Source organism: Salvelinus alpinus, chromosome 11, assembly GCF_045679555.1.
Source record: "Salvelinus alpinus chromosome 11, SLU_Salpinus.1, whole genome shotgun sequence".
Taxonomy (NCBI): domain Eukaryota; kingdom Metazoa; phylum Chordata; class Actinopteri; order Salmoniformes; family Salmonidae; genus Salvelinus; species Salvelinus alpinus.
Genome location: NC_092096.1, coordinates 62,126,949 through 62,136,439, shown reverse-complemented (window position 1 = coordinate 62,136,439; position 9,491 = coordinate 62,126,949). Strand labels below are relative to the sequence as shown.

The 9,491-nt window shown below is 41.2% G+C and overlaps 1 protein-coding gene across 15 annotated transcripts in view; it reads left to right on the top strand.

Moving 5' to 3' along the window:
* Nucleotides 1-2,118: 2,118 nt before the first annotated feature.
* The window catches only part of LOC139534958 (neurexin-2-like), a 1,135,712-nt gene continuing 1,128,339 nt past the window's right edge, over nucleotides 2,119-9,491 (top strand). For 8 of the 15 annotated variants that reach the window (XM_071334534.1, XM_071334530.1, XM_071334533.1 and 5 more), the window contains exon 1: nucleotides 2,119-2,312. The gene's annotated coding sequence lies outside the window, so the exon portion shown is untranslated. The remainder of the gene's footprint in view (nucleotides 2,313-9,491) is intronic. The other 7 variants (XM_071334522.1, XM_071334531.1, XM_071334518.1 and 4 more) reach the window with 1 other exon arrangement.

Sequence of the window (9,491 nt, the reverse complement as noted above, 5' to 3'; positions counted from 1 at the left end):
CCACCATGAGAATTTCTGCTTATGAATATAATTCAATAGCAGGATTCCTTTTATGCGTTTGAACTATTTACACTGAGTGTACAAAACTTTAGGAACACCTGCTCCTTCCATGACATTGACTGACCATGTGAATCCTGGTGAAAGCAACAATCCCTTATTGATGTCACTTGTTAAATCCACTTCAATCCGTGTAGATGAAGGGGAGGAGACAGGTTAAAGATGGATTTTTAAGCGTTGAGACAATTGAGACACGGATTGTGTACGTGTGTTATTCAGAGAGTGAATGGGTAAGACAAACGATTTAGGTGCCTTTGTATGGGGTATGGTAGTAGGTGCCAGGCACACTGGTTTGAGTGTGTCAAGAACTGCAACACTGCTGGGTTTGTCACACGCAACAGTTTCCTGTGTGTATCAAGAATGGTCCACCACCCAAAGGACATCCAGCCAACTTGACACAACTGTTGGAAGCATTGGAGTCAACATGGGCCAGCATCCCTGTGCAACTTTTTTGACACCTTGTAGAGTCCATGTTCCCGATGAATTGAGGCTGTTCTGAGGGCAATAGGGGGTGCAACTCAATATTAAGAAGGTGTTCCTATAGTTTTGTGCACTCAGTGGATTTGTTTATGTCTATATTCTCAAATGACTTACAGCATATGGCTGCAGAAGAAACAGTAGAGTTATTTATAATGCATACACAAATATATTGAGTATAGAAGCAGTCCTTGCTACAAAATAAATCTTTACCCAGACTGAGCTTTGCAGTTCTTTTCAACCCCTGATCCTGCTTAGACCTAGCAGTCTTTGCTTAGTGACCTTGAGATCTGTGACCTCACCTTTCTTTCCCGTCTCACAGAACGTGAGTAGCCCTGGAGGATATTATGGACAATTCTCTACATGTCTGTCCCTGTCAACATTACTAAGTAAGAATGCTTGATACCCTCCCTCCAGCTTCATGGACAAAGTGTCTGATTTCTCCATCAAGGACACAGGCTTCTGATTTAGACATGTTACAAAACAGAGGAACATTAAAAATGGACACCTACAGTTCACATTTCTCTCTGGTCTGTCCATTGTTCTTTCAGTTCCCACAACCACCATTACTACTAGATAACTTGATACAGAGACATATTCTTACAGGTCAAAGGAAATGGGGAGATAAAAACATGTGCTGAGATAAAGTAATCAGCTGTGGCAATTTGCTGACATGATTTGGGACAGGAGTGAATCACAGTCACAGTCACACTCCCACGGAGACCAGACCAGATCAGACGAGGCGCTAGCCTTCTAATGAGCTGCAGCCCCAGCCAATGTCTGTCAGTGGCAGGGAGAGAGATAGTGTGTGTGTGTGTGTGTGTGTGTGTGTGTGTGTGTGTGTGTGTGTGTGTGTGTGTGTGTGTGTGTGTGTGTGTGTGTGTGTGTGTGTGTGTGTGTGTGTGTGTGTGTGTGTGTGTGTGTGTGTGTGTGTGTGTGTGTGTGTGTGTGTGTGTGTGTGTGTGTGTGTGTGTGTGTGTGTGTGTGTGCGTGTGTGCGTGCGTGCTGTTCTGTTTTTATTGTGTAACCTTTAAAATTCACAGTACATCGCTCATCATATCTTTGCATTCAATTGTTAAACTGTTCATTTGCATTTACTTTGAAAACAAATATTTGCAAAAAATTATCTAAACAGTTTTCCAATCAAGTTTGGCAATTGTTTGAATGTTCAGGTTTCATTGGTCCATTGGCACAGTTGATTTTAATTGACTAATTAGGTCACCTGCCATTTGAAATAGGCTAGGTGTGCCAGAAAGCCTATAATGTTGTTTTTCAACACTGTTTTTAGATGCCAATTGAGATTTTAACATTTTGGAATTAATTGAAACCTTCTTAAGTAATAGGGTATCGGCCAGGCCTTCCACAAATGCCCAATATTAATGTTCAGAGTTCAAGTTGGATCTTGAGTGTTGTCACTATGTGTGTCGCCTGGGGGAACTGGTAGATGTTCAGCGCAGCAGCAGAGTCTCAGCGATAGACAACCGACGGAGCTGTTTCGCCAACTCCTCCCTCGCCTTGGTTGGAAGTAGCCTAGCCGGAGCGGGGCGTGTCGCGGTGGGCGGGCTCCAGTGCGGTGCTGATGCTGTCTCTTCAATTCCACGGCTGCAGGTGGAACGACAGGGCTAGCTCCATTCGCATCTGTTAGCTGGAGAAGAAGAAAAAACTGCATTCTGACCTGCTTCACGCACTGGATAACAAAATAAGCGGCATATCCAGACCAGGAATATTACACCTTTGATGTCTGGAGAATTATCGAGAGGGATTTCAGAAAGACACAAGTAAGGACTTTTTCTTCTATGTTTTTCTATGGTCACAATTCCTTTGCGTCTGTCTGTCTGCGTTTTCTGACAGCGCTGCTGTGCTGGAAGCAGGATGTGGATGTTCGGACAGCGTGACAAACATCAGAGCATGGTTATATCAGACTACGGACCTTTTTGCTGTCGACTGCAGTTCTGAAACCATGTTTGTATTGAAAGAAATAGGATAGGTTAGTATGTTGTCATCATGATAATAGGACACCGTTTCCTTAGAGAAGAATGTATACATGACTGTAGATGGAGGGATGCGTAATGGGTCAATATTTTGGAGGGGATTAGTCGGACCTGGCAGCAGTGTCCTTCTTTGGGATGAGACATAGCCTATAAGCGGGCAGACTGCTGCTCTATTTTCTGCGTCCAGAAATTGGCACGCTGTTTGTAATAGGCTACATTACCGAGAATGTAAAAAAACACAAAAAAAACAGGAGAGTGCGTTTCAATTTTCACATGTTCAGAAAAATATGATTAATGTGATTACTGTAGAAATTGATATACCTTATGATTGTAATATTAGGCTATGTTATGATCGGAGAGTCCAATGTGAGACGAGCGCGTCTTTTCATTGCCCAGTCTGGATAGACATCTAAGGCTCCAGTATCAAACCAAGTTCAGAAAGATGGTCATATGCTTCTTGCTGCAGAGAATGAGTCCACTGTCTATTCACCTATTATCAATCACGCTCTTTAGTGATGTCCCCCTACACCGTTTCCAAATCCTTGAAAGAATTTATAGCTTGAATTTACTTGAGAGCCGACTTGGGAGCTCAGGACATATAAATATTGAAGTTCACAACATGGGCTTCATTAAATACGTTTTATTGGCGCTTTACAATGATCTTTTAAGGCTTGAATAGTTTAGGCCACTCGAGGCCATGCATTATTTGGTCTCTGAAACACCGCATTACAATTCTGTCTGAAAACGATCCGGCTCTATTGAATTATAGCTGCATTTACGAACACACACACACACATATATATATATATATATATATATATTACATCACATTATTATAGCATATTTTACCTTTTTTAATGACAAATGCGATATATTTGATATTTGATAATAGCAGTATAGCAAATGCGACTCAAATGTTTTCCACTGTGTCGCTATACCTTAGCCCACTGGGGTGCGTAACCGTCTCTCCTTAGGGTCCCTCAATATCAGATAGAGAGCGGAAAAATACCATGTTCCACGACAGTTAATGGTTACGTTTACATGAAAACTTGTGCTTCATTGGGGATAGCTATCGGGGTAGGAGGGAGGCCTGGAGTTGATTGACACACACATAGACCAGGCAGTGGTGTATATCACTTATCGAGCAGGCTGTGTTCTAATTCCAATACAGACCCCTTGGCCAAATCATTGGACATGATGACCGTTCTGAAGTGAACATCTAGATTAAGATCACTTTATTCGTCAGTTGGTCCACAAGGTCCAACAAAATGTGACTTTCCGCTTCATCCAACCCCTCCTAAAGACATACTGTACCTATACAAACAGGGTTGGGGAGGTTATTGTAATCCGTTACAGTTACTAGCTACCTGTCCAAAATTGTAATCAGTAACGTCATTTTTGGATTACCCAAACTCAGTAACGTAATCTGGTTACTTTTAGATTACTTTTCCTTTAAGAGGCATTACAAGAAGACAAAAATTGCTATTACAGGATAAATCAATGTTGGGGTTTACATAGCTGTCTACAAATGGGGCAGCGGGTAGGCTAGTGGTTAGCGCGTTGGGCCATTTACCGTAAAGTAGCTGGATCGAATACCCGAGCTGATAAGGTCAAAATCTGTCGTTCTGCACCTGAATATGGCAGTTGTTCCCCGGTAGGCGTCAATGTAAATAAGAATTTGTTCTTAATTGACTTGCCTAGTAAAATAAAAAATATGCGTGGATGTTGCATTAAACTTTATGTGTTTGTTATGTAACACATTGCTTTCTATTACAGCTAATAACTTTACGTTAAAAAACTAAAGTCTGTCAGATTTCTAGTCATTCCAATTAATTTAATTTCCCTTGATCTTCAAGAATAGGACTTGGAAATATGGAAATATAGATTAGCCAAATTGTTTAACTTGAGCGTAACCCAAAAACGAAGGATTTGTTAGTCTACTCTGTTGTTTATCTTGTTGTCATGGACAACTGATTGGGCCCATTGCTTCGAGTTGAAAAAGAAATGCTGCTCGCTGCTCTCATGGAATGGCATGCTTTGAGTACTACCGAGAAGTGCTATTAGCACGTACAAATGTAACAACATAATGCTGCATTTGCTATAGGCCTATTGTTTCTGTTTTTGTTGGTGACACTTCGATATCTCGATAATTTGCAGCTGTTTACGTCTATCAAAAGTGCGCGAGTTTGAGCATGTGTCCATTAAGCCTATCATACATTTGTTGTTTAATCACCACAAATTAGATTGAGCAATAAAAGTCCCACTTGTGGTCTTCTTAAAGTAAACTCATTTTGACAGTACTGTAACTCTGCCGCTTGAGCATGCTTTTGCGGCACAGTCGATAGCGCGCAGGACTTCGGGCTAGAAGGTCGAGGGTTCGAGACCTGCTCCCTGCTGTTTCAGTACAGTATGGAGAAGTTAGGTACTCCCTCAAATGTCTATTCCATAGGCTGCAACCCGCGCGATAGAGCAGTTGAAAGAGCGCATATTTCACTGGCTGTCCACAAAACTATGATTGATAGGCAAGTTTAACCTTCTTCAATTCAAAAAAAATACACATGTGCATTTGTGAACAGCCATCAACAACAAACCACAATCCGTAAGCCGCAAATAGCAATATGACAGAGCAGCAGTGTGATTTACATTAATGCGCTATGTAGATTTCAATAATAAGTGATATCCGTATTGCCGTAGGCTACACCAGTGCTGTCGTCCTTACCTCCAAGCATTAATTCAAGTTGGATAATCTTTGGATGCCGACAGCAGTCGCACCATTGGAAGGCATAGCTTGGAATGTAGCCTATAAAAGCCTATTCCCGGTCTTTTCCCACGATCAGTCACACGTATTTGGTGTGTCATCGTAGTGGTCTCTGACTTGTAGTGAGACTCGCTCAGGTGAAACAAACTTAAACTTGCTCCTTTTGCCATTGCTGATTTGAATGACATTGAGAAAATATAAAGGTGTCAAACAAATGTTTCGCAAACATCTTTTCTGAATTTTAAAGTAATCCTAGAAGTAAACATCTAGGTCTTCAAAAGTATCTGTAATTACAATACTTTGCTGGTAACATAAGGGATTACAGTCACAGTTTTTTGTAACCAATTACTCCCCAACCCTGCATAAACCATGCATATACAGTACACACACACACACACACACACACACACACACACACACACACACACACACGCACGCACGCACGCGCGCGCGCGCACGCAAACGCAAACGCACACCCACACACACGTATACACTGAGTATACAAAACATTAAGGACACCTTCTTAATATTGAGTTGCACCCCCTATCAGCACAGCACTCAAAGGCACTTCAATATTTTGTCTTGCCCATTCACACTCTGAATGGCACACATACACAAACCGTGTCTCAATTGTCTCAAGGCTTAAAAATCCTTCTTTAACCTGTCTCCTCCCCTTCATTTACACTGATTGAACTGTATTTAACAAGTGACATCAATAAGGGATGATAGCTTTCACCTGGATTCACCTGGTCAGTCTATGTCATGGAAAGAGCAGGTGTTCTTAATGTTTTGTACACTCTGTGTACACCATCGCCAGTTTAATAGCCTCCATACCACTCCTCGCAACCTCATTTCTGTTCTATTCTGTTATTTGTAATATTACGATCTAATTATGTTTGGACTGTATTATGAAGGGAGGTTTCAGCTGAAGTCTATACAATCCCAAATGACTGGGTGAATATATTGTTTATCCCTTGCATGTTCAGCTCATCTCACAATTGTGTTAAAGGAAATCACAACAACAAGCTATTGATTGAAGTACTCTTTTAGGGACATCATACCATGTTTATTGACTTTGGTCTGTAAAACGGTTTAGACTGACAGTGAGTTTATAATCAATTAATAACGCATAGGCTAATTAGCATCTTCTCTAGTAGGCTTACATATTTAACACCGTGGCGCTGCCAACAGATGAGGATGTGTAGAATCTTTCTATATATTGTTCTACTCACTGTGTTTTATGGAGGGTGCTTAACATTGCCACGATGGGTTGAGATGACTTATAATACTTGCAAATTCTCCTCAATCTGAATAATTGATTCCAGACCGGTTATTCACTGAGTGCAAAAGTGGGTTTCAATGTCCTCCGCTTAAATCTGGTGCTCCTATCCACTGTTATGCAACTTTCCTGAATACAAAATCCATACAAAATATGAAACTCGTATAATCAACCTAAATTTAAAGGGCTCTGCAATCAGAATCCATTGGTACGTTGGATAGCCTCTGAACTAGGCCTTTTGAAACGCCTCACGTATTAATGTACCTCGTCTAGGAAGTAGCCCCACAACGTAAAAGTTATATTTTATTCTATTCTATTTCATTCTATTCTATTCTACTGTATATTATTTTATTGTATTCTATTCTATTGTGGTTTGATAATGGGCAAGAGAGGTTCATCATCTCTAAAATGTCAGCCACATGGTCATTTCAGGATACTTTGTTGGTATTGTACTGTAGTGGAGAGGTTCATAAATCAAAATGTCAGACACAAGGCCTCAGAAATCCTATCCACTCAGAGGACAGTCCTTGAATGGTTTTGAATAGCTCAGCTGCCATTTTCCCTGACACAGACATCAGGGGTTCCTCTCCCTCTCACCTCTGTTGAAACGTGCCTCGTCGCTAGGCCGTCACTAGGCCAACATGGGCATGACCTCCTGTTCTGGTTCATCACTGTCAGTGAGGGAGGGAGGAAGGGAGGGAGAGAGAGAGGAGGAACGAGGGAACGAGAGAGAGAGAATCAGGCACGGTAATCTCCCTGTAATCCCTCACACAGCAGCGACGAGAGCAATCTGCCTCATTAACTCTCTACTCCTATTCCTTCATCCATCTTTCCATTCCTTCATCCATCTTTCTATTCCTTCATCCAAACGAAGGAATGAGGAGACAAACTTAGGGGAGGTAAGAGGCAGACAAGCAGACACTTTCAATTGCAAAGAAAAGGAAATGGAAAACCACATCCGAAATATAAAGACCCTCTATCCACCGCAACCCTCCATCCCCCTATCTCCTCCATTATGTTGATGTGTCTGTGATGAGGGGCGACGTGCCCTGCCTCTTCCAGCCTCAGCCTCATCTAGTGCTTTGATTACGCAGTCAGATCCGAGGGAGTTATGGGAGGCCTCTGATGGAGAAGGCCCTATGATCTAACAACGTACTTAAAGACCTCTCATTGTCTTCCACACTGATTGGTTGAATCCTACTGAAAAATAATACAGTGCGGAGTATTGATTGATCTGATTGGGTTAGTTGAGTTTGATTGTTAGGCTTGGAAGGGATTTTGCCACAAGGAGTAATGGCAGGCAGGTGTTTTGGGTGTTTTTGGGGTTGTTACATTTTGTAGTCCTTTCTGGGTTTTGGTGGATGAATGACAACGTTGTTGAGTGATATTATCAGAATTGAGACACCAATTGAGACACCAAAGGAACTGCAGTTGAAAAAGCCCTGTATTTTAATCATGCATGAGGGTTTTTTCTGAATAGTTGAAATAAGCAAACCCAGCCCTTTTCATTTTGGAGTTATCCAAAAAACAGCAACACAAATCCAATGAATTAATGAGATGTTTTCTCTGTAGCACTTGCCTCAACTGAAAGCCACATTTGATGTATTTGCTGTGTCTAAAGAGCCATGGAAGTTGGGTTCCTCAGCGAGCCTTCTCCTCCTTCCTTCTTCTCCTCCGCCTTCTCATCCTCCCTCTCCTCCTCCTTCTCCTCCTTCTCCTCTTTTTTCTTCTTCTCCTCCTCCTCCTTCACTTTCTACTGTCATACCACATATCTTTAGCCAGACCTGGGTGTTGGGGGTATGCATTTTAGGTGTGACGCATTGCGTTAGCACTCTCTCCAGCGAGCTATTTAACCTAAATTACTACAGCACAAAAGACATCTGCTTTCTCTAGTTTAGAAATACTCCATCTCACCTCCCCCGCCTTCAGAAGGGTATCTGTTGGGCAAACGGAGTGATGTAAGTTCTCCGTTGATTGATATATCAGGTTCACCAGCATGAAAAAATACTGCAGTTTACTATAGAATACTACACTACATACTATATATTTATATAGTAAACTGTAGTATACTGTATAATACTACAGTAAATACTACAGGATTATAGTAAATGGATAGTTTGATTTGATCGTTAATACAATTTGATTTGATTTGATAGTTCAGAGCTTCCCCCATAATTTGTGCCACCCATGAGTCAGTAACCTACATGCCAAGCATAGACCATATATTGTGTTCCCTACAGGTTACAGAAAATAGCTCAGAAGCTCTGAACTATCCATTTAGACCCCAGTCCTACCTTGCTCCCTACCTACCTCCCTACCTCCCTAACTCCCTACCTACCTACAGTCTATGGAAAATGTTTTATTTTATAATTTCTCCAGTAGGTTTGCTGAAAGAGAAAGCCTTCACTTCTATGCCAAAAATAATAAAACTTAAACACTGTATTAAATACTACAGTAATGTCTGCAAAAAGTAAATACTACAGTATACTACAATCAACAAAAAACACTACATTTATTACTATAGTACAGACTACAGTTTTCTTTTACTACTGTATTTATACTATAGATTTTTTAAAAACACTCTCAGTGAAAAAACACTCACAGTGAATACTACAGTAAACTCAGCCAAAAACACTATAGTGAAAATTATAGTATTTATACAATATTATAAACTGGATGGTTCGAGCCCTGAATACTGATTGGCTGTATGACAAAACATTTATTTTTACTGCTCTAATTATGTTGGTAACCAGTTTATAATAGCAATAAGGCACCTCGGGGGTTTGTGGTCTATGGCCAATATACCATGGCTAATGGCTGTATCCAGGCACTCCCCGTTGCGTCGTACACACGAGCAGCCCTTAGCCGCGGCCATATGCCACACCCCCTCATGCCTTATTGCTTAAGTGTACTGTAGTATTTTTTCATG